Raw genomic sequence first — 26,743 nt, 5'->3', positions numbered from 1 at the left:
TCCTCACTGTTGTCATTTTGTGCAAACAGCAGCAGAAACATCCTGCATAATATTATGTTTGCTACCTTCTTGGAATCCCTAAGGCAACACATTCTGAAAGGTCTGATGCCCTATTGCTTATTACACTTCATGGTTTCCAGTTTTCTCTGATAAACATCACAAATACCATGTGGGGCATTTGGTGCATTTTACTTAAAAAAAGAAACAACTTTATTAGTCATGATTTACTTCAGGATCGGAAAATCTCCGAGTCTTAGCTTTGTGCATTTTAACTTCAGAGGAAAAAAAAAAAGCTTTTATTTGCACTTAAGTATTCTTACCACGACTCTGGCACTGAATCAGACCGGATTTGTAATCTGCGTCACATCGCCTACTGCTTCTCTGCTCTTCGTCTTTCTGCACGTGCCCCACAGCCCGCTGTCTCAATGGGCAGTGCGTTTTGGTGATGCAAAGTCTTATCTTGTCTGTTATGTGAATATCCCAGCCGTGCTGTCTCATGTCATAAAAGAGTTCTCTTGTATTTAATCTGAACTCCAACAAGGATTTTGGAGAACTGAAACCAGCCACTTCTATATCTCACAATGTATCAAATTTTAAATTACTTTGCCTCTTGTTTGTCGCATAGAATTTTGGTGATGGCTTGTGAATATTATTCTTTGGAGTACAATGAAACACATTTGGCCGTCAGTAACAGAGTTCTTGACTATTGTGGCTTAAATAATAGGTATTTCTTTTTTTTTTTAATTGAAGTATAGTTGATTCACAATATTGTGTTAGTTTCGGGTATACAGCAAAGTGATTTGGTTATACATTTATGTGTATATGTATATATATTCTTTTTAACATTCTTTTCCATTATATCTTATTAAAAGATATTGAATATAGTTCCCTGTGCTATACAGTAAAACCTTGCTGCTTATCTGTTTTATATATGGTAGTGCGCATCTGTTAATCCCATACTCCCAAGTTCTCCCTCCCTCCTGTCTCTTTTGGTGACAATAATTTGTTTTCTATGTCTGTGAGTCTATTTTTGTCTTATAAATAAGCTCATTATAACTATTTTTTTAGACTCCACATATAAGCAATATCGTATAATATTTGTCTTTCTCTGTCTGACTGACTTCACTTAGTATGATCATCTCTAGGTCCATCCATGTTGCTGCCAATGGCATTCTTTCTTATGGTTGAATATTTCCTAATCTCACAGAACATGTTGTTGGGAGGTGGGCCGTTCCAGGTTTGGGGCGTGAGCATCCGTGACGCAGGCTCCTCCTGTCATCCTGTTCTGCCGCCTTCACTCGTTTATTACCTTTATGACCACAAGATGGCAAGTATCTACATTCTCTAAGACAGTGTCCCAAGCAGAAAGAAAGGTGGCAGTGATAAGGGGAGCTTTCTCTTCTTGATTTCTTTTGTTTGTTTTCATACTTTTAAAAGTTGAAGTATATTCAGTTTACAATGTTGTGCCAATTTCAGGTGTACAGCCATAATAGTTCAGTCATACATATACATACATATATTCATTTCCATTCTTTTTCATTATAGGTTACTACAAGATATTGGATATAGTTCCCTCTGCTATACAATTTAAACTTGTTGTTTAGCTGCAGATCTCAAACTCCCAATTTATCCCTTCCCACCCCCTTAAGTTTGTTTTCTATGTCTGTGAGCCTGTTTCTGTTTTGTAAATAAGTTCATTTGTCTTTTTCTTGGATTCTACATATAAGTGATATCATGTGGTATTTTTCTTTCTCTTTCTGGCTTACTTCACTTAGAATGATCAACAGATAACTGAATAAAGAAGTTGTGGTATATTTATATAGTGGAATACTACTCAGCCATAAAAAAGAATAAAATAATTCCATCTGAAGCAACATGGATGGACCTGGAGATCATCTTCTTGATTTTTTTTTTTTTTTTGTATCAGGAGGAAAACCTTTCCCAGAAACCTCGAGCAGATTTCCTCCTATATCTTTGCCAGAACTTGGTCCCTTGTCCAAACCTACGTCAAAAGGAAACTGACTCACCATGACTGGGCTTGGGTTACATGCAATTATGGTGAATATTGCTACCCAGACAAAATTGGGGGTCTGTAGGCAAGGGAGAAAAGCAACTGACAACCATGCCCTTTTGGTTTTCAGTTATTCAGCCCGGAATTGGCTTTCTGATTTTAAACCTTCTGAACTAATCAAAGCAGATGAGAGGTGGTTAATTTTTTAAAATGTGTGTGAACTTTTAATTTCATGACTGACTCAATGCAACTATTTTATGTGCAAAATGTGTTGTAGTTCAGGAGTGGAGATTTTAGGTAAAGAATTAAGGGTCCCCAAATCAATGCTGTTGGGTCCTGTGGTGGCTCCAAAAATAACATCATTTATTTAAAATGGCAGTGTTTCAGATTCTCTACTAGGAACATAGAATTGCAATTCTTTTTGCTTGTCACACTGAACAGGGGTAAGGAATGTGTAATAGCTTGGAAGTGCTATCTACATGTTCGTAGGATGAGGAAAAGGAGAGTGACTTAAGCATCCGGACATTGGCAAATGTAACAAAGCACAGGGGACGGACCAAGTGCTCTGCGTGGTCTGTGGCGTGGAGTTGGTGGCTTCACGCTGTAGCTTTCTCTTCTGCTCGCTCTCTTCAAGTCTGTCTCTCATCTGACTCGTTTTTATTTTGAGCTTCCTGGCCAGATGAACTTCCAAACCTGTGTTCAGAATAATCCCTAGTCTTTTGCTATTCCCCACAAATGATCAGTAACAACAGTCATGAAACACACAGCAGGATGCGCTTTTTGGCAGTCACTCCTCACCATTTCAGGACGCGCGCCCAGCTGTTTATGATACAAGGCTGTTCCCTTTTGGGAAAGTGCAACAGAGGCTAAGCGCGATCTCTTACGTGGCCTCCTTGGACTCACAAGTACCACTTCCTTATCAGCCATATTTTAGAAACTAGCAAAACCAGATACGTTTTAAAATGCATCTAATAGGAATTATAACTATATTAAGAACGTTTCACTCTCATAGCCCTGCCTCTGGCGGGACATTGCCTCATGAGATATTTTGACAATTACCAAATCTTAATACTATTTCCTGATGCAAAGTGTTCCTCTTCCTCAGCTACACGTATTCATTAATTCCCAAATTCCCAGAATAAAGGCAAATCAGCCTCCCACCCTTTCTTTTTCCCCCATGGAGACTGCATATTTTCCTGACAGCCTGCTGTAATTCAGTAGAATAACACACCAGCTTTGTACCTCCAAGGCCTCTTTGCTTCCAAAATTTTGGTGTGCGTCACCTGGAGATTAGTTTCCTGGGTCGGGCAAAATCATCTAACACAAAGCCCATTTTATAATAAAGTGTGGAATATCTCATGGAATTTATTGAAAACTGTACTAAAAGCCGAAAGAGAGAATGGCTGTCTGGATCCAGAATGGTTGTAAGTGTATCAGTTGTTCACCTTTGTGATGGAGTGGGTGACTGGGAGCTGCAGCTCACTGCCCAGCAGCAAGACAATATTGTGGTGCAGATCGCCAGCCCAGGAAAAGAGGAAAATGCAAAATTCAAAGTGCAGTTTCTAAGGGATGCATTTGGCTTTGACATCGCCGTAAAGCCTGCATATTTTCGTCCAGCTTCTCAGATTTCATAAGAGGCTATCAACCTAACACTGAGCTCTGCTCTCTTCCAAGGGTTTGTCAGGACCTAAGACCCCAAACTCATTGCTTCCCAACGCCCAGTTCAGGGAATCTTATTAGAGGAGAACCTTCTGGAGAATATATTTTTGTCTCTCCCTGTAGATTTGCAAAATTCTATCTGACTCAGTAACACTAACCGAGAGCTGCTGTCAGATCAAAATGCTGGTAGCAGTATTTTAACTCAACAACACTTTCCATTTGCTAGATATTATTTTGTTGTCTAATTTGGGATACATCAGTAAGAGCAGAGGGGTCTGTTTACTCCACCCGTTGCATCAGCACGGACAAGAACAAAGCTGTGGACCGCATCCTGGGGACTCTGCAACCTAATACGTTCTCAGGACTCTCTCCTTTCAGGTGAATCCTTGACTTAATGAGACTTAATCTGTGACTTGCATTATTAAGTCCATCAAGCAAACTTCGATTAAGGCAAATAAACTTACGGTAATGAACTAGGAATTTACTAATGGCATTTTTCTTATGTAACTCACATGAAAGCCAGGGCTCTACATGGCCCTGCTTTGTTATGGAATTATATTCATAGAAGCTGTAATGTGGTGCAATACCTTTAGTTAGAGAAATGGCAAACTAAATCTTTTGGAAAGAAAAATGCTAAAACTGGAAGTTTAATCTTTGTGCCCAGTTGAAACAGAAAAGAAGATTGGGAGAAATTTTGTTTCAACTTTCCCACCTTTTGGAAGAAACAAGAATGGTAACAACTAACGCTCTCCACTCTTATCTTCTGTCCTCTGTCTGCTTGCCGGATCCTCCAGCTGTGAAGCTTTTCTCTCTCTTTTCCCGTATAGACCCCTCCCCATTTTTCTCAACAAGGGGCTCCCGGCTACAGGAAGTTCCAACACCTGACATTTCCCTGGGGACAGCCTCTTGGAAACTGTAGTTCTTCCCTAGTGCCAACTACCTTTCAGAAAAGAGAGTGACTCTGGAATTCTGGAATAAAATTTCCCCTGTGGAATATTTTGCACAACCAGCCTGCAGGGCTGGCTTCGGGGACATGAGGCTGTACAATCACACAGGGTCAGACCCTCAGAGGGACCTGGCCCTTGATTTAAATCTCCATTGTTGCAGTGATTGTGAACAAAGGGTCCTGCATTTTCATTTTTCATTGTGACTGGCAATTCCGAAGCTGGCCCCGCGGACTTGGCATTCCTGGGCCCTGATATGGCTGAGTAGTTAGCATCCAGGTGTTTATGAGAGAGGAAAGAGATCTGGGCTGGAAACGTCAACAACCCCGGGTTCAAGGGAAGGGACAGAAGGAGGAAGGGAGGATCTCTCTGCACCTCTTCATAGCCCCATCCCCGTAGGTCCTCCTATGCTTGCTTTATGGTGCCGAAGTGTGTGGTGTCTTCACCAAGCTTCTTTCTCTTCACTCTGCGTCTAAGGCTGGGCACTTCGACTTTTATCAAGAATTATTAAGATGTGTTTGTGGCTTGGGGGACTTTGAAGCTCTGATGAAAGGCCTGAGAAACTGTTGGTTTGAATTCATATGAATTCAAGGCCACAGAAATCTAGCCTCCTTCAGTACTTATCTTTCTAACTCACATTTCAAAGCACTTAAACATCATAAAAAATTCTCTGTAAGCTTCCTCTGCTAGGGAAAAACAAGCATTTTCTTCACTCCCGAATCAACGTATAATTTATTTGTGAGCTAACATTATTGTTCTTGTTTCTGTTTTTAAGAGGAGATACATGCATACACACACATCAAAATCAAAGACATCCTTTGTCTTTGATTTTACAGAAATAATTGGAAACATTGTGCAGAATGGCAGGACTTATGCAAACGTCACTGGTTTTTTCTAGATCACTGTGTTGAATTGATGTTGATGGAGAATTTATTACCTGAGCAGAATTCCCAGGAAATCGATATTCCTTGAGAACTAGACCTTGTTTATTTCCTCCTTATGTCTCCACTGTAACACAAGACTCAACACACAAAAAAACACACCATGATCAGTTTTTGAAAGCGTGATGTTCAAATTCTTTTTGAATCCCCCAAAACACATTAAACTTAAAAAAAATTTGTTTCACAGTTATATGTCCTGTTTATTGGTGTGCATCATATCAGTGATATTCATAAGGCATATATACTATTATATATAACAGCATGCCTGTTATATACTATAATAAGCTATTAGTGGTAGTTCTTGCATTGTGACTAATGTAGGGGAATGTGTGTACGTGGTGTCAGGAATTCTCTGTACCAGCTCCACAATTTTTCTGTAGATCTAAAACTACTCTAAAATAAAAATTTTATTTTAAAAGAGTCAAAATAACTTTTACCATATACTGAGTCATATTAAATTACTGGAAAGCTCTCTTGATTGAGTTGTTTTTGCTGGGAAACAGAATGACATGCTTGGTGAACGTTTCATAACTAATTTAATGATGATGATCTTCCATAAAATGAGGAAAACCATGCTGTCCCATAATGAATCTGCTGTCTCCAGCACACACTCATCCCGGATTGGAGGCAGGGAGCCAGGGGTAGTTGGAACAAGCAGATGGTGTCTGATGACCAGGCTGTGACTTCAGGTCCCTGGAGCGCCCAGCTCCCTCCTAAGTGCCTGCCCTTCCTGAATCAAAGGCTGAAAGAGACAGTCAACTTTATTCAGTGTGTTCCGGATGAGTTAACAGGTGACAGATCTCTGCGACATTCCATCACATTAATTTTAATGTCCCTACATGTCTGATGTGAAAGACCGGAATGACCTCCCAGTGTTCCTAATTAGTGTTCTCAGCACAGCTTCTTTATCATTTCTTAGAAGCGGCTTACATTTCCAATTTTAGCAAATATTACAATTTATAATTTTTGCGTGTATAACTGGAGAATCAAATGAAGAGATATCTGTGTGGACTCATTACTAGTTAAATAGTCCATTGGGGTACTACGGAATTTGAATTAAAGGTTTCACGTGACTTTCCTGAAGACATGTGAGCCACAAATCTTCTGTGACAGATGCATTTATATGTATCTGATGGTTTGAACAGTGATTGAAAGCCCTATGCAAAATCCAGGGTGAGAAAACTGTTCGTGTTAACATCAAAGTGTGAAATCTGCTGAGGGTGTAATCAATCATCTCAGTTCTGAAAACAATTCTAAAATTGTATTTTTGTTTGATATTTAAATATTATTTTAAGAATTTGCCAGTGACATCTTGACTCCCATATTGTCATGACTTGGTTTTCTTTCCAAACTGTGGGAAGTTGGTTTTAACTATATTTCTTGTGGCTAAAAGAACACATGTTCCAGGAACCTGAATTTAGTTATCAATATCAACAAAAATGCATGTTCTGGTAATAATTCAACTCTTAGAAGACTAGCTTCATGTTTTCCATTTTTTTCCTGTTCTTAATAACCATAAAGCACACATAGAGGAAATTCTCAAAGGATGTACACTTCAACATTTTGATGGTGATTAATGTGGGTTATGTGGTTAAGAATTATTTTAACTTTTTAAATATCTCTTTTCTTAATGTTATCTTAATATGTTTTTACCCTGAATATATATCACTTTAATAATTGGAAAAATGGCCCTATTTTCATAAATCATAAAACATTATCACAACTAAAATTTGTTTTGTTAAACATTTACTATTCAGTGTATTTAGAAAGAAGAATACTGTGAAATTGTTAGTTTAATCATAATAAGGTAAGTTATATTATTGATATAATAATAATTATTACTATGATATAGTATAAGCTTATTAATTCTGAATCTGATAATTTCCATGTTAGCAAGAAGATTATCTTTGCCTTATTTTTAATAAAAGAAGGATTTTCTAAGCAATCTGGTAGTATTTCCATGCTTCTCAGAGAAAGTTAACATACTCAAGAGAATATTGAACTCAGTGAAATCCTTAATAATCCTCATTTGCATATGATTATTTTATATACTTTTATTTTGTGTACTGAAGAGTATGCCAAAGCACTCTCTGAAATCTTATTTTTCTCATAAAGTGCTTATGACTAAGGATGTGTGACAGATTACTTGCTGTTTGCATATATTTTAATTGAAGAACAAAGGGTCAGATTGCTCTTAGGTAGAGGCCAGTGGTTGGTTTTTAGGTTTCCAGAAAACTCTTCTTGCCTCCAGCATTATCCTTCACCTGTCGCCGATACCTTCTATTTCTTTTCTATATAACAATTGTCTTTCTTTAGAACTAGAACTATAGTTCCAAATATAAATATCTCAGGGACAGGGTCACATTGAATCAGTCTTATTAAAGTAGAACTTCCCGATGGAAGATTTGCTGAGAATCATACTTGCTTAGTGGTTTCCTGGTTTTATGTGAGTCAAGGGTGTATTGAGGGGTGGGTAGGAGTGAGGTCCCTGAGGTAGATGAATAGGAAGCACAGCAGGAAATACACAATTAGGGAGAAGCACAAAACTGGCATAAAGAACAAATAGGCTTCTGCACACATTTACTTGGGCTTAGTTGATCAACTTGCTCAAAAATCCAAAGGAATTTCTAAATAAAGATGGTGGAATAAATGCGTGTTTATTCACTCCTCCTTAAGTTCACCCCAGTTGACAAATAATAGAAAGTGATAGAAAAATAATATCCTCAGTGAAATAAGGAAATGACCATAACCCAAAGCCATACCCTCTTGGAAGCCTAGCTTCCAAAAAAGTGAATTCTACACTAAAATAGGTGAAGAAACGCAGAAACAGAATTAAATTCAGCAGTCATGATCACTGTATCACAGAGTCTTTGCTTAGACCTGGGGACTCTAGAGCCACCATCACCCTTTGAAAGAATTAGGAAGTGTCCTTCTAGGAACCACAGAGTTACAGGGGAAAGACAGCTGAAGAAGAACCCACACTAACGATACCACTGCCACTTGACTATGACCCAGCCGCCTACCATGGGGAGATGGCAGGCGAGGCAGCTATAGCGGGGAGCAGAGGAACCTGTTACCTCCAAGCTGTCGCTGGTTCTTAGATACTCGTAACTGAGGAAACATGTACTCGCAGGGCAAAGGAGGGAAAGGGGAGATAGATGTACCAACAGTGTCTGATTTGGTGAGATGTCTGGGACAACCAGACCCAGTCAGAGCTGCAGACTCTTCCAGTTTAATTCCCCTTTCCATGACATAGGAAGAATCAGCACAGACACTGGGAGGAAAGATGCGAAGGAAAAGTACCTAAAGCAAAAAAATAATACTTAAAAAATACTTAAGCAAAAGTCGAGGGAAAGATGAGTAAAAATGAGCCTTACTCATTAAAGAAAAAAGAAAGGGAAAATTAAGAAAAGTGGCATTTCACAGTTTCAGAGTAGTAACAAACAACATGATTTATTACTCCGTTTTTTAAAGGAAAGCTAACAAAAGGGACCCAAGGATTCAAAGAAGAGATAATAAGACAAAACCAGGAGATAAAAAGCAAGTTGTCTGTGCACAGAAAAGCCAAAGAAACATAAAGCAAAAAATATTAGAGAGATGAAAAAGCACACCAGAAGCAACAGAAAATAGAACAGTGTAACTAAAAACTTTCCTCTTGGCCTCTCAGAGCAAGCTTCAAATGAATAAAGAACAAAGACACAGAAATCATTATGGAGAGTGTATGGATATATGACACAGCGGCCCAACATACAATCCAACAGTGAACCTGAAGGCAATATGCTGAAAGCTGTAATAGGAGAAAATTTTCCTCAGATAAATTTGTTGAAATGCATATTGAAAATGCACAGTGCCTGGGAGAAAAAGAATGGAAACAAAATGGCCAACAATGAGACAGACCCTAAAATTCAAGAATAAAGGAAAGAATTAGATAGTCATGCAGGCTGAAAAGTGTCACCTACAGCCACACACACACACATGCACCTACACAAAAGGGAGAAAAAAATCAGACAGATTTCAGAATTCTCCACAACTACACTCACTGCTGGAAAATCGTGAATTAATATTTTAAAAACACAAACTCTGACAGTGGGGGCAGGGGTAGAAGTGAAGGTGGGAAATATGGCTAAGAACTTTGTACCCAGCTAAGCTTTCATTCAAGGGCAAATTCTCAAGCATGAAAGAATTCAGACTTCAGGGGTAGGTACCCATCATTTTTATATAGAGCATTAGGTTTAATCACTTTTTGGAATTACAATTACAAAACACAATTTAAATGATATCAATAATAACAATAACACCAAAGGTATAAAGATCAGGATGGGGACAGAGAGAAGCGAAGTATGTTTATTCCTTCTTCACTCATAACAGGGAGTTGATGGATTTGTACTAAAATAAACACATGCCAACCTTCTGATGTTGTCATGAACTCTTTTCCTCCCTTAAATTTCAGGGATACTTTCAGAAGCAATGATCTCTTATGATGAAGAAAGATGTATCTGCTATTTTGACAATTCCCTCACTTTAACTGCAATTCATTTTGCTTCTGTTAAATTCAAGGACAATTAAATGTAAAAACCTATAAAGAAAAGATAGCAGGGGGTAATCTGATGGGAATTTCTGACCAGTCTTTCTATCCTATTCAGGGGGCTGTGGAACATAGTGGCCAATGGTATAGACTCTGGAAACAGGTCTCAAGTCATGAATCCACCAATCATTTTTTTTAATCTTCTTACACGAGCTGCTTCACTTTGCTATGTTTCAGTTTGTTCATTAGGAAAGTGAGGATGAAGATAATATTTAGTTCATAGAACTTTTCAACAGACAAAAATGTCCCAGTGCTATCATACCACCTGGCATTTTGTAAGTGCTAAATATGTCACTTTTATGTGCTGTTTTGTCTTTGTTTCTTTTAGTTTAGCTAATAAGTAATTGGAAAATAACACCATTATTTATTTAAAAACTAAATACTTTTAATCCACTGAAAAGCAAAGCTAGAACACAAACAAATTTCCTGGCACTCAGTCCCCTGCTCTATTTATCGAACTATGTCACCATGACCCTTCAAGAAAATCTTCTCCAAGATTTATTAGTGTAAGGCAGCTCAGCATGGCTGAGAAGTTAAAAATCCATCAGTTTTAGAAATATTTCTTTTGATCAATTATGTTTTCTCCATCCATCTGTGTGGCTGAGAATTGAACGGAAAGTCAGTGCTGAGTTTGGAGAAGTTCATCCTTGGATTTGGTACTCTATTTCACAGTCTCTTTCTTTGTCGCCCACGGAACTGTGATCCCCAGTGCCTTTCAAATATGAGAGGTAAACTTTTAAGTAACAAAGTTAGTGGAAACATTAACCACATTTAACTTCATGGTGGGTGTTTTAAGAGAAAATAATTCAAAAATAACTTAAAAGCTTTTGTAGCTCAAGTATCGCACTTTATTAAATGACACTTTGAGATCAGCACTAATGTTGAGAAACTTTCATCTCTTTGCTAAACAGCACAATATCAGATTACTAAGCCTTTATGACTACTGGCATTTCAAGAGCAGTTTTTGAAATTAATTTGGTGCCATCATTCTGCTGCTCGTTAGATTTGAAACAACCCCAAAGTGCTTGGCATCTGCAGATACCTGCCCATCTTACAGGAAATTCCAGAACTAAGAATTGATTCAGCTTGGAATCGTATATTCTTGTGGGCTAATGATGTAAAAAAGTGATGCTGGGGGCTGGAGGGTGGCGATGTAAGTTTGCTAGCCCAACAGTGAAACTGCGGAGTTGTGACTTACACTGAAGTTCGAATAAATATGCCAAACCATAGACCTTAATGTTCCATCCCCTTCAACTCTGAACACTCAAGCAAAAAGGTCTTAGCTCTATTGATAAAGTCCAAGCTTTGAAGAGGCAGAGTTAATGAAAGAAGAGACTGTGACAATAGGAAAGAAGATTTAAAAAAATAACCGTGTACTAAAACTGCTTCTTACCTTTTCCAATTTCTCCACCTTGACAGAAATTTAGGTGGGAAAATCATAATCCAAATTACGTGGGAACCTCTCTGCTTTAGAGGGAAATAGAGAAATAATGGAGAATGGTGCCCTTGAGAGAAACAGCGAGAGGCTCGGACGAGAAAACAAAACCTGAGGCTTTGAGCCTTTCACAAGAGGCGTTTACTGAGTTGCCTTATTATTCCTCATTATTTTTTAAACATTTGAAGTTGGATGAACTTACTTTTATTTTTTGGAACTTTTTCAAACTTGAGTATCCCATCCAATGGGCATCAAGATGAATAGCTTTTGGTACCATTTCTAAAAAGGCTGCAGGTATTCAGAAAATAGTCAAAGTTCATTTAACTTGGAAGATTTCATCAAGGAGCTGAACCACCTTCAGCCTAGGTGTGGAAGTTGTAATTTCTGTAAGACTGTCTGGAAATGTCTATATTTAGTTTTCCATCAGGTAGCTTCCTTGAATATCTTTCATGCCTATGTGGCATATTAACAACAAAATAAACCATCCACCATTTCCATGGAAACAAGCACAGATGTTTTGAAATATGCCTACAAAAAGCACCCACCAATGAACAGCCCTGTATTTCTTAAATTAATTTAAATATTTTGCTGTCAGCTCTTTTTATTTGAAGCTGCAGATTGTTTTTCATTCTGAGAGTCACTCTCTTCCTGATAATAGAAACAGCTATGTCTCCTCGGTCCCACTGTCTCAAGATTCAGAAATAAGATTCCTCTTGAAAATCGCAGTCTATGCAGTAATTCATCTGTAATCACCATTTGGTGCTTTTTAGCCTCTCAATAAAGGTCACATCACAGTCATATGAATGCCATCACTCTTCTTTTGCTATATCAAGTGTTTTCTCCTGGAAATGTTTCTCCTGGATGGGCCAAAATATATATTTCCATTTAATAAGAGTTCAGAGTCTTATGTAGCTCTGTTCTATCGATTATGTAAACACCACCTAACGTTTTTCTTACATTCATCCAATGTGCATGCTTCCCCCAAGCACTACGGCATGCCAGAAGATCACAGACCTTTTTTGCTCTGTCTTCACTTTATTGTTCATAAGGCTACAGTGTCTGAAATCTGATACGAGAAATAGATTCTACCTACCTGGATTCTAGTTTGGAAATGAATTGCAGTTTTTTCTCCCAACTCTTAGCCTGTCCTAAAGGAATATCAATTAAGCCACAAGACAAACAGACAGAAGCTTAATGCTGAAAGAAACCACCATATGGATTTATTTGATGACATCAGGAAATTATTTTAGAGAGAGTATAGTTCTATTAATAGCTTATTGGAAATATGTATATACATTGCTGATATTTTTTAAATTACCAGATAAAATTCCCAGGACCTTGAATAAACCTGAGTCCCCTAGAAGTCATATGGGTGGAGGGGAAAGAGCTTGAAAGCCAATGTAGGTTAATGTGACAGGTGAGGCTGGAGCTTTAATAATGCTGTTCTGTGCGCCAAGTGGTAGCTCTCCGGAGAACTCAGCAGCGAGGAGGCAAGATGCTCACACACAGATGCTGAGAACACCCATCAATCCCTCTGGGTCCCCAGACGAGCTGAGATAAAAATAAGAGAAAACAAAATCCTTACCATATCTTCCCATGTGGCTGGTTTCTGTGCTGTGGAAAACAAAACAAAACCAAAACGCAGAAGGCACAGTTCCAGGCGTCATGGATTTTATCGTGTGGTAGGGAGGTTGAAATCAGTCATGTGAGTCAGACTCATAATATTTTTAAAGCTCTGTATCAACAAACACTGATATGATGATTAGTGATGCTAATGTGAGATTAGCGAAGCTTATTATAAATGATAGCTCATTAATTCTATAATCATTCTTAAAATTTTTAGAATTTAGTATTATAAATTCTTCTTTTTGGATGAAAGTTCATAGCTCTTAGTTGAGGCAATCTCCTAGCTCAAAGCATTACTTCACTAGAAGGAATCTCATCTTCAAAGTTTAAAAACAACAGTTCCAGTTTGGGTGGGAGATAATGCTGATGTGTGTTTACGGAGTTTTACCAATGTGCCACGTGTATAACTCAGAAACCAGGCTCAGTGCTAGTTAGGAAAGATGAGACATAATGCTCTTTTTTATGGAAATTTTAGCCTAGAATTTCCATACTGTCATGATCAAGGAATCCACAAGTTTCAGTCTTCTGGGACATCTGGAGCTACAAGTCATGCCTCTGGATTTGATTTCTCAAAAGTTTTAAAAATTACACAGGTTGTTGTATGACAACCTCCTATAATTTCTAAATATCTTAGCCCCCAAATTCCTATATACTATTCTAAATCTACAATAAACAGAGCAGACCCTGGGAATCCTATGAGATCAAGCAAAGACGAAAAACTTCTGTCTGAATTTTAATCTTTTGGACTCTTCCTGTTTATAGAGAAAAGGATTCTGATCGTGTTTAACGTCAAAAGAACCGTTTTATAATAATGCAGATACAATTCATAATTAATAAAGACTATATTTAATTCCACACAGTCACACAGTCTGTTGGGAAGTTAATAACCACTGTTCAGTCTAAGTCTGGGGACTGAACTGAGAAGAGAAAAATGGATCATTACCAGCTAATAACGTGTGAATAGTGGGAAGCAGAGTGACCGTGGACACCGTCCACGAAGCTGAAGGAGGTTTCCCGGGTGGAGGAACTGGAAAACCAGAGGAGAAGGCCCATCCAGCCTGGCCAGTGTGGTCAGTGATGGTGCTGAAAGTGTGGGAGGCCAGAGGGGACAAAGTCTGTTTATGACCCTGAGCATCAGCCAAGGTGTTCCGATCTGGAGTCTTGAGGGGTCCCTCAAAGTAGGTTGTGGCATGCAGTTGAACTGTTAACCACCAGACCAAACAGAAGTTTGGGGGCCTTCAGAAAAAGAGAGTCTGAGGACAGTACTGATCCTCAATGCCATCCACAAAGCGCCGGCGTGCCTCACGTGACCTGGCCTTGTCTCCAACCGCACCATATCTCATCTGGCCGGCCCGGCTCTGCCACTCTTGCTGTTTCCTGGGGTTGCCGATGCAGACTGCTCCTCTTCCAGGTGTCTGCTGGCTACATCTGTCACCTCCGGTGTCTCTGCCTAGCGAGAACTTTCTCCATCATTTCTAACCTACCTTCGTGTTTTAAAATTGCAACCTGTATGCCTTTTCCCCCTTCCTGTCATCGCTCACTCTGGTTTTCTTTTTATTCTCCAGCTTCTGTCATCTTCTTGCAGACTATGTATCACATTTCTCATTATTCTCTGCTCCCCTAGAATGTAAGCCCCACGAAGATAGAAATCTCCTTCTATTTTATTCAGTGATGGCATCTCAAGGACCTAGTGCTTAATAATGAAAGAATATGAGCGAAAATTGGGTGAATGAATGAAATAAGTGAGTGAGTGAACTGGCTGATGATTACACAGAGGATTTGTATTCAGGTTCCTTTCCACCATTCACTCATTAGATGTGGGCTCAGCTATGCCACTGGATACTGGGGAGAAAAGAGAGCCAGTGCCCAAGCCAGTTCTGCTGTCCCTGAATACGGCACTGGTTACAGAAATGGCCTTGAACCCTAGACTTCTAGGTTAAGAGTGAAGAAATTTAAAAAACGAGGCCTTTGTTCTTGTCAAAGTGAAGAATTTGGTTCCCTTAAGGAGGGCTTGCCATCCTGTTCTTTCCCAGCATAGGTTCTACTTGAGCCTTATCAGTCAGAGGAACGTCTCCCCCGCAACTCCATGAGCTAATGACATGAGCTCAAGATGCGCTAATAAACCTGTCGCCAACTGAAAACTCCAAGCTGCTGTTGGGTGAATGTCTTCCTCCCAGTGTCTGCTGTTGGCTGCGTCAGCCTCCGTGTTCTCCAGCGGAGACGCGGTGGGTGCGGGGGTGGACAGTGGGCTAAATGAAATCATTCACCTTCACCACCAGTTCTTTTTAATCTAAGGAGAAAACCCACCCGATACGTAATTTGGTATTAATATGAAATATGGGTCTTTAAAGACTTTCTCAGCTTCCATTTTTAGAACACAGACATAATTACCATGCCTAGCTGAGCATGCTTTGCAAGGTGAACTGAGCAATGGCACTAGGAGGCGTGCATAATTGGGACTAAGCCCTCTGAGGAACGTGATGATGATTTTTATAATTCTGCCCAAATGTGAGTCCCTCTTTATTGAGCCAGCAAGCCTGGCTTTCATGGCATAAAGGGGATTACTGGGTCTTAACAGCCCGGGTTCCCTTGCCAATAACATTTAAGCCATTTAAGTCATTCGGAGACGTTTCCCCCAAGGTCATCACTGGAGCTGGACTTTTACCTCTCAGGGAGGTTTGGAGTTTGGATGAGAGAGTGGAAAATGAAATGAGTGGTCACGAATCAAAGCAGCCTTGCCGAGTTCGGGCCATGCAATAAGCAAGGGCTCCCAGCCAGGACCCTTCAACCTGTTCAGCACCAGGTTTGTTCCTTATCCTTTGGAACTAATTATTCCTGGAATCTATGTTGAAGGTGCTTCCTTTTTAAGTAGTATCCTGTATGCCTTCCTGGTCTAACTCATAATAGAGAAATGTATTAGATGAAACAGAGAGGGTTGTCCCTGCCTTCAAACCCCACTGACAGCAACAAGCGTTATCACCCCTGACAGTTTGCTTTTGATGAGGGTTTTGAGTGAGGAAGTCCTTCTCTCCTACATCCTCCTCACCCTGGGGGCTGGAGTTAGAAGGAGGAAAGGAAAACAACATGTCAGGGCACTTAGTCCTTAAAAGACCTGGCGAGGCGTTTATTGGCATTTCTAAATCTAAGAGCAAAGGGTTCAGAGTGGAATTAGGGAAATCAGCTCTGACTCGCACAGCTGGGAGGGACGGGGCAGGAAGCTGGCTTTGCCCTCACCTTCAAGCCCAGCCCTCTGTCTCTCCAGGGAGGACCCGGGGAAACTCCAGTTAGTCCTCAGGTTGCCTCTTTCCCCCTTGGTTTAGTTTTTTTAGATAAGTATGTCAGGCGTAAGTCAGAGACATGTCGCAGAGTCCGGTGTTGTGAAACAGTTGGTGATACAAGATGAGCTAAATTTACAAGAAAGTAATGACCGAATTTCTCTGCTATGGGAACAATTGTGCAGAAAATGTGGCATTTATTTAACAATATGTGAAATTGGAATAGAGGAAATTATGAATAAGTGAGAGAAGTTGACAATATACATTCTTGGTGCCTCCCTAAAGCTTTGCCACAACTGATGAATTTCTTGGTTCAATTCTAGCCTCTGAAGTTTCATGGAATGAAGATTCATTTAGGTTGGAGCATCTGCATTGAAGAATGCAAGCACCTCCAGGTCTTCTGATGGGCTGTCAGTCACTGACTCACTGTGAATTACTCTTAGGAGGTGGTGTCCAGTGACGCATACGAGTTCACGTGCATTGGAGGAATTGGAGTGAGGTTTAGATGGGGAGTGACTCAAAACGTGAAATACGTTGAATTTAACCAGAGTTGATTGGAGTTAGTGTTCCCAACTGCAGGAAGGCTCTGCCCACCCAGGATTCATAGAGATGTCCAATGCCAGCAGGAGATTTGAGGTCAGAAGGGAGTCCATATGTATTTGGCCTAGTGATGGTCAATGGCCTGGTGCAAGAAAAAGGTGGATAGTCTTTTCCAAAGGAGTCAAGAAGATGCATGACTTTGGGCTTTCCATGGAGCAGCCCTGTCTACACACTGGGAAGATGACCCTACAGTACCCAAGACCCCCAACACCCCTGATCTCTCACACTGGCCCAGGCTGCCCTCTCACCTGACCATCCAGCCTTCTGGACAAGGTCTTTGCCTTTCTCTCCATAGCTTCCATCCTGTGCCCTCAGGATCGGACCCCTGAAGCCCACTGCCTTTTTCCAAAGTTCACCTGAAGTTTCTTCTCTGGCTTATGGGTCTTGGCCTGCTCTTCTCGGACGTTGAACATGCACAGATTCTTGATTTCAACACACTCGCTGTGCTGGGAGACACTCATGCAGCAAACGTTAGGACATCCCCCCCACCCTCCACGCCCTTAGAACTTAGCATTTCTCAACACCCAGCTCGGTCCCGGCCTTCCAGTGTCAGGGTAGAAAACCCGCGTAGCCGCTCTACAAGGTTAATTTGCCACAGATTTCCTCTCTCACTGCAATGCTTGTCCCAGGACGCCTTAGTCTAGTTCCAAAAGTGCATTTCAGGCTTAAATGGGTGTTTTTGGCTCATCTGAGAACCCGTATCCATTGTTTAATAATATTTCTATGGGAAATTGTGTTCTGAGTAGAAAAAAAGCTGACTTAGAAATAATTTGTCTAACACAAGGTGATTGGAGGTCGAAGGTTATTTCTATTAGTTTCCTAGGACTGATGTAACAAAGTACCACAAATTGCATGGCTTAAACAACAGGCATTTATTTTCTCACAATTCCAGAGGCTAGCAGTCCAAAATTAGGGTGTCGATAGGACGGACTCCCTCTGACGGCCAGGAGGGAAAGACCTGCCCAGGGCCTTTCTCCTTGACTTGCCTGGCGTTCTTCCTGGGTGTGTCTCTGTGCCCAAACTTCCCCTTTTTATAAGGACACCTGTCATGTTCCATCAGGGTGCACCCTAGGGACCTCACCTTAACTCGATTACCTCTGTAAAGACCGCCTGTAGGTAAAGTCACATTCTCACTGTGGGTTAAAATTCCAACATACAAATTTGGGGAGGACAGAATTCAACCCATAATGTGATCTGTTGACGATACCGATGTTCTCACTAAAAATTATGTATTTATTGATGGAAGAGAGCAAGCACTCTGTGGATGACGGCTGTAGAATTACCTTTACAATAAACTGCCACCTTATCAGTACATCAGAGCTTCTCTAATACTTGTGCGTCAGGACGGATGTGACTGCCTATGTGTAGAAGAAAAGACAGTGTAAGCACAAACAATAAACAGCCACAAATTTGAGCCACAGTAAAAGAATGGCTTCTTTATCATATTTTGAGATTCTCGTATTTGGGGATCCTTTTAGAATATTTTCCAAAGTTTGAATAGGGACAGAAAAATCCCTTTTAGCTTAGTCTCTTTCAAGCCGACTGCATGTTAGAATCGCCCGAGGGAGAGTTTAATAAAACATGGGTATCCAGAGATTCCAACGTAACTGGCGGTCTGTGGTGGGGTCCAGGGATCGGTGTTTTTTCAAAGCCCCCAGGTGATTTTGCTGTGCAGCCAGCACCGAGAACCACTGCTCTAGCTGAAAACTGTGTGATGCTAGGCATCAGTTATTGAGTAGAGGATCAAAAATGTTTTTAATCTGCTCCCAGCATGTGACATAAAAAGGGAAATGCATTTCCTTTGCCGAGGGTGAGGGGGACACCACTGCCTCTTCAGCTTGGACGGGAGGAAAAGGTCGGTGCCTTCAGAATGCAAGAGGTGGCACCCAGGGCTAACAAACTGTAACAGAGGATGTGGGGGCAGATGTGCTTTTGATTGGACTGCGTTTTCTAATCATCGGGTGGAAATTGTGTTCAACAGACTGTGTCTGACTGTATCAGAGGACGGAGTTGTGCATGGAATGAATATGGAAGAAGCCTGCCTCTTCGAAAGCCAGAAAAGCCTGAGAGTTTAATTCAACACCTGGATTAAATGTGAATAGAAGGAAGGCTACAAAGCAAAACAAAAAATATTGTCATTGAGGGCTTTACATGGGCCAGACAATTCCGTGGGACCCAGGGATATAAAAATGATTGAGGCCCAGGCCGTGTTGTTGGGTAGTATTTAGACAACAATGACATAAGGTAGAAGAAATGATGCCATCTGGAGACATCCAGAGAGAGGAGAAGGGGTGATTACAATCCTAAGGGAGAAAAAAAAATACAGAAGAGAATTCAGAGCCAGACACACCTTTGTCTTGATCCTTCCAGTTTCAGCCACTTAGTATATACATGGCCTTAGTTAAGGCAATTAACCTCCACCGGAACCTCAGTTCTCACATGGGGACGAGGAAACCAAGCTCAGTGTGCTGTGGGAAGGATTAGGAATTACGGCTGCGATATGCGTAGCCCAGTTAATGGGCACTCTAGGAATGGTAGCTTTTTGGTGAACACAGGAAAATGGGACTGCAAAGTTAGTATGACCACGTAATTTATCACCCAAACTGGAACACTTTTGAGTATAAAAGGAGCTGCTTTAATAATCGCATTGCTGTAAAAGGTCCCGGCTAACCTATAAATGATACCAAAAAAGGCTGCTTCTAGGTGGCGCTGACTAGAGATTAAGGGCACAGGACTTCAGTGAGACTTCCTGGGTTCAAATCTTGTGTACTTCACTGCCTAGCTATGTAACCTTGAGCCAGCTAATTAACCAGTTGGAATTTCAGTTCCTCAGTTACAAAATGGGGATACTAATAGTACCCACTTCATGAATAAGTATGTGCATTGAATGTCTAATACTTGTCATGTTCTAAAGATAAATCTACAGGGTATAGTAAGTACGCAGGGAGTTTTAGTCCACAGTAACAGCACAAGGAATGGTGAAAGAGATACAATCAAAAATAGGAAAAGCAGAAGAAAATGAAATTGCATTGTTGCAAAAGAAGTACAGATTTCAGTTCCCCAGATGTGGAAGCTGGAGAAGTAGTGGTGGCTTTTGAGAGAATAATATGCTAGTGGAATGGGATCTAAAGACCGATCGTGAACATTCGCAGGAATGAGCAGGTAAGAAATGAGGTCTCTGCCTGTAGACCAGTCTTCCTAAACGTTTGACAGTGAAAAATCAAAGCTGGATGCATGAAAACTGGAGAAGAAAGTAGAATTAAGGGAAAGGAGTGGAGTCTTTTGGGATTTCTTTGAGACCAAGAAGAAAGTATTAAAGGAAAGGGTGGGTTCTGGCTGCAGATTCCTGATCATCCGGTACTGTCAGGGGACCTCAGATGGAAGCTGAGGACACAGAGTACGGTGAGAACTGTCACAGTCATGAGTCAAGCTCAAAACTGAGAACACGTCATACTGGTGTTTGGATGGCAATGGGACGAGACCACATGGCAGAGGTTGGGAGTGTGTGGAAACCAGACGAACAGGAAAAGCCAGGGGAGGCAGCAGTCTAGGAAATGGCAGAGGCAGTAAAGTGGCAGAAGCTTAGCTCCTGACTCAGAAGGTCAGGAGGCTGACAGGGTTGAGAAGGTTCTGATTCTGGAACAATAGTACTTGGCTACGTTTTTCTGTGTATCCTGTTTTTTAACGTCTACAAAGTGGACCTGTGGCTCTTCACTGCCTTTCACGCTTACATCAGAATGAACCCACATTCATGAGCCCATATGTATCTCATGGACCAGATGCTTCTTTGGGTTTTATAATTTGTATTTGAATAAATGTGCTTTCACATGCATTGTCTGTTCTAATTCTCACAGAAGCTGTATGATTTAGCAGAGCACAGCTCAATATCCCTTTTTCACAGATGAGAAAATAGAGGCTTGAATTTAAGTAAGTTTTCTAGAGTCACATAACTATTAAGGAGCAAAATTGAGATTCAATCCCAGGTATTTTATCTCTAAATTCACAATCTTTCCATTCTGGGTGCAAAAAGAAAATCCAATGTATATTGTCCAGTCTGAATATTATGTATTCGTTGGAACGTTCCTACTACTCTTGAACTTGGAAGACCATGAACGTGATTACTTTGGAAGGCAGAAGAGCTGTGAAAACATGTGGATGCTCTCTGCTTTTGAAAGCTTGGGAGGGTTTCCAAGGGAGAAATCAGGGAGGCGATGTCGTCTCCCATCACCTCCTACCACTTTCAAAACAAGGGCTGGAAACTGGAAACGTTGATTGTGTAATGTATGTGGAAATGAAAGGTGGCAGCATACTTGCACAGGATTCAGAGCTCAGGCTTTGTAATCACAGAAGCAACTTCCCTCACCCCTCCTGCCGGCGCCCACCTTTGTCCCCCAACCACCACTGAAAATATACCCTGGACATTGACCTAAAATAGCTAACCCTCAGTTTCATCCCCACAAAGTTCAGCTAATAACAGCTAACCTGCTTTGATTTACAACACTCAAAAAATGCAGTTTGAATATTAGAAAAAAGGAATTCAAGCAAAAAAAAAAAAAAAAATCTAGCCTGGAACTTTGCACAGAACAAAGAAGCCATATGATAAAAATTCCCAGTGTATCTGCAGACTTACTCATATTCAGTCTTTCATCCTTTCTTCCTCCTTTCTGGATGCAATGGAAAAGTCACCATTTTATTTTCTAATGCTCATCCTTTTGTGTTTCTGCGAAGCTTCTTCCCAGTCATCACCTTTCCTTTGTATCTGGGTTCTTTCCTGGCAACATTTAAACATGGTTATTAAACACATTTTTCCTCTTCTCTGTGACTTTCTTAGCTAATTCCTCTCTCTCTTCTATCTGCCACAGCCAAACCGAGAACCACCTATGCTGAGTGTGTTTCTACTTCAATTTATACAGCTCAGTCTTAACCCACTTCTTGCTGATTTTGGCACTCCCTGAGTCCCCCAAAACTATCCTGACCAATGAGAAGTTTACCATGTATCACCCAAAATGGAACACTTGAGAGTGAAACATGGGCTACGCATGGTGACGCTTTTACAGCATAAATTGGCACTTTGCTGGGCAAACTAGTGCTTATAGAGATGCTACATCTCAGTTGTCATCTGACTTGATTACTTGGGGACATCACACACCCTCTCTTCTTTAAAGCCCTCTCCTCCCTACTACCTGTTACTACGTACCTCTGGTTTTCCCAGGTCGTTTTGGTTGTTCTCTTCCGTTTTGGAGGGATTCCTACCCTTCCAACCTATTACACTTTGTATTCCTCAAGGTTTGTTCTAAATTATTTTCTTTCTGTCTGCCCTTATAAATGCTGTCCGTGCCCTTGGTTAAAATTACCAACGAGTGATGCTGAATCACAAGTTTACAACTAAAACCCATACGTCTCTTTTGATACTCATGTCTTGCTCCCCTACTACGTCCTGTTTCTTTTGGCTTTTCCCACAGAGACTGTAATATTGACATTTCAAAATCTAAAACCGTCTTTCACCCTGATATCTTTCCTTCGCCTGTGTTCTCTGTGGTACTCCCGATTAACCCAACGTCCAGGTCACAAGACTGGGAATAATGCTTCACTCTTGCCTCTCCCACTCCCTACACACCCAACCCACCAGCAGAGCCTGCATCCCACCACTCGATGTCCCGACGGGCACCTTCTCAGTTCCCTCTCTCTCCCTGCCACTTGCCCCTTTCAGGACAGCCTCATTTTGCCTCTGGACTTCTGTAAGATCCTCTTACTTCAAGTTTGCCCTCCTTTAAGAAGATTCCCTTAGAGCAGCCCAAACTGTTATTCTTACTTGCAAACCTGATATGGCCACTTTTCTGCCTGAAATATTCCAAAGGCTCCCTGTTTGTTTCAAGACGGAGTCCTTGCATATTTGGTTCTTGCTTTGTTTCCAAGCCTGGATTTCACATTAACTTAACTACCATTATTAAGTGTTTTTAGGTACTTCAAAGCGCTATGCTCTCCCAGCTATCGCTGTCTCACACGTGCTTTCCCCTTTTTCTGGATCATTATCCTGTTCCCGACCATCTTTCATCTATCTTAGTTCTAGCCTGAATGTTACTTTTTCTTCAGCCTTCCCTAATTCTAATAAACTGGTTTTAAATGTTTTTCTTGCGGCTACTCAGAACACCGTGTACTTCCCCTAACGTGGCGGTCATCACGCTGATGCAAGAGCCTGTTTACTCTCTTTCCTCCTCAGACTAGAGTGTAAGCACCATGAAAGTTTGAAATACATAATAATAATAATAATAATAATAATAATAATAATAATAATAATAATAATAATAATAATAATAATAAGTTATTGTTACAATTATACATGTTGTTATTATAATACTTATAATTATACTACAAGTATTATTTAAGTATTTTATTATTATTATTATATTACTATAGATGTATCTGTTTGGAGCTCTAATAGAAATCCTGGGATATAATGAGTGTGTAATAAGTCCATATTACTGAATGAATAAATCATTAAATGAATAATAACATTTCGGTCGATCCGTGAAGGATTAGGCAACGTCAGCACTCCAAGTTAGGAAAGCCATTCCAAGAGGGAGGATTACACAGAGCAATGCACAGAGTTAGACAATGTGGGGACATAAATAAGAAGCTGTGAAGAATATTTTTAAATATGAATAATAAGTAGGCTAGACTGCAAAAGGATGAATCTGGAGGAGGAAGAAGCCAGTCAAAAGATAGTGTAGCAATAAAGGTGAGAGGAAACAACATTTTTGGTGAGTGTCTAAATGTTACATGGGACCTTGAAAAACGTAAGGCTGTTATGACAAGGAAGAGAAGCCATTTAGATAATTTTCTAAATATGCCAATGAAAGTAAATCAACAGACAAAAGATTCAGATCATTTTTTTGTGGTTCTCACCTGGCTGACAGCTTGACACACTGTTAGAAATTGAGAAAGGACGTGCTTCTTTTAGTTACCAAGTGTCCAGCGATTTTTGATGTCTTTTTCTTTCTATCAGCAAAAGGCCAGTGGGGATATCTTTGTTTTCCATCATGGGATTAAGATGTTAGAAATTCATGGGCAGACGAGTCTAGGTGATGTGTTATGTATTTTGAAAGCTGGCTTACAAAGACTTAGACACAAATAGTATTATTATAGTTTTCTTAATATTACAGACCTCTTCCTTCTCAGAATATTAAACTAAATCTTGACTATTAAAGCCACAACTTAAATGTCTAATAGTTAAAAACATTTTGAACAAATACAAGATTTGCAGATACTATTATACATAAAATAGATAAACAAATATAGCACAGGGAGCTATATCCAATACCTTGCAATGGCCTATAATGAAAAAAGAATATGAAAAGGAATATATATATATATATATTCATATATATATATAAATATATGAGTCACTATGCTGTACACCAGAAATTAACACAACATTGTACATTGACAATATGTCAAAGGAAAAAAACATTTTGAACAAATAGAAACCAATATATATTTTTTCCAAGTCAGTGTAAATAATTCTAAAACATTTTTCCTTTTTAGACAGTGTTTTTTTTTTTTTTTTGGAACAAGGATATCATCAAAAAGTGGAAAAGAAAAATTAATCACCCACATTTCCTTCATAAAGAAGAAAGTGCCCGACACACAAGGGACACTTGAAACACCTCTGCTGAAGCAGTAGAAGGAAGTGATGATAAGCTTCAAGCGTCGGAGAAGTGATGAGGAAAATGTTTGGATTCCTTAGTGTTTTTGAAATCACACTGTACATGGGAAAGCTTGGCACCAAAATCATTTACAATCATAACACCCCACCTGTCTCCCAACCCTTCCAAAAAGGGTAAACCTTTGCTTCTAAGGAAGAATGACGAAGGCAAGTTAGACTCACCGTAACTCCCAGAACATTTCCCTGAATGTATTTTTCACCGAGGGTCACACCCAGTGTAGTCTGTCATCAACATATTAAAAAAAAAATGAAATAGAATAGAAAAGAAAATTCAAGCCTGAATCACATATTGTAAGGCTAAGTAGTGTGCGTGAGTGTGTGTGTGTGTGTGTGTGTGTGTGTGTGTGTGTGTGTGTGGTTTTACTGGGTCATAATGCAGAATAAAAGGCCAAATAGATTAATTTCAATCCATGATGGTCAAAACCATTTGAAAGACCTTGCTCAGCCCCAGGCAGGGCCGTTGCTCTGCTCCGCATCCGGCAGAACGTGTTACTGCCAGAGATTTCCACCTCCGTGGAAACATTCCTGTCTGGTGTCTCCTTCCTTTAGCGCTAGGGGTGAACACTGGCTTGCTTTATGTTCTGTCTGCCTCTGTGTGGATGAACAGGAGCAAACGTGCTTCCTACGTGTCCCTCCTGTGTTCTAATCCAATAAATTTCAGCCACCAAAGACTGTCAGGGAAAATGTCGGCAAAAGACCAGCCCTTGTTCTCAATGTACAGTATAAACTTCCATTAAAGAACGAGTTGTCAAAGAATTTTACTATTTGAAAAATGTGAAGTTTAAATAGACCTTCACACTGTGTTTCAATTTCCTGTCTGCTTCGTCTCACTCTTGCTTTCTTTGCTCCTCCTCTGGCTAGCTTTGGATCATCTGTGTCATCCGGTTTCCAAAGACAACTTGGCCTTGAAAGTTATACTGGTGCAGCTGCCCACACTTTCAAGGTCATGAGGAAGATAAATATACAAATGACTAATGAGAAAACATTTTAAAACACTTAAGAATTTGAATGTAAGACAGAAAAGGCACAGCGACCCGGAGTCCTGTTTTTGCCCTGATGCTGGGGAACTTGGTGAGCTCGCTGATTAACAAAGATGCCTGAGCATTGCTACTTGGTACTGCAGCCCTGAGCTGAGCGGCCACCTTCTCTTTGTTCCTCTGAGTTTACTCTTCGGGAAGGCAGAATCTGATCAGGACCTCTTGGGAGCTCTGGGGAGCACGGCAGAGCTGACATAGCAGTGGTCATCGCAGAGCCCCGTCCTGCCGAGCCCTTTAACAGGCTGAGATGTATCTTTGTGGAGCAGTTCCCGAGGGGAGGATGGCACCATCTGACTATTTCCCTCTGTCTTAGTCCATGTGAACTGCTATAGCAAAATGCTACAAACTGGGTGGCTTATAAACAAACAGAAATTTATTTCTCCCAGTTCCAGAGCCTGCAAGTTTAAGATTAGGGTGGCGGCTTGGTCCCCTCCTTCAGGCTACAGACTTCTTGTATCCTCACTGGTGGAAGGGGCAAGGGTCTCCCATTCAGGAGGGTTCCACCCTTATGAGCTAATCACCTCCAAAAGGCCCCACCCGCAAGACGATTACATTTCAGGGCAAAGTCAGATCGCAGCAGCCTCCCCCGCCGGTTCTCTGCGGAGGGGTGAGCTGTCACAGCAGAAGGGAGCAGCTGGTTGGCCGGAAGAGGCAGGCTCCAAGGAGCTTTAGCCCCCTCTTTGAGTCCATCCAGTCCATGAGCTCAATTTGCTAGTGAGAATGAATACTGTAGACCATGGAAATAGTAAAAGCAAGTGGCGCAGAAGCTAGAATGATGAGAGGCCAGGAGAGCTGACTTGCCACGACATAGGGAACGATGGGGGCAGAACTTGCACTTGGGTCTTCAACCCACCGCAACAGCACATTCATCCGCCTGTTCTAATAATAGCATCAGAATAGTGTT

General features: G+C 40.6%; 1 long non-coding RNA gene across 1 annotated transcript; it reads right to left on the bottom strand.

The window, feature by feature from the left end:
* Window positions 1–16,425: 16,425 nt before the first annotated feature.
* Window positions 16,426–24,296, bottom strand: LOC123617136 (uncharacterized). The gene is made up of 3 exons (XR_006725210.2): window positions 23,983–24,296; window positions 21,707–21,847; window positions 16,426–19,379 (listed from the first exon to the last, which is right to left on the bottom strand). It is a non-coding gene; the product is annotated as an uncharacterized LOC123617136 (long non-coding RNA).
* Between the last annotated feature and the right edge of the window lie 2,447 nt (window positions 24,297–26,743).

The sequence above is a fragment of the Camelus bactrianus genome, chromosome 5 (genome assembly GCF_048773025.1).
Source record: "Camelus bactrianus isolate YW-2024 breed Bactrian camel chromosome 5, ASM4877302v1, whole genome shotgun sequence".
NCBI classification, from domain to species: domain Eukaryota; kingdom Metazoa; phylum Chordata; class Mammalia; order Artiodactyla; family Camelidae; genus Camelus; species Camelus bactrianus.
This window is presented reverse-complemented; position numbering and strand designations above follow the sequence as displayed.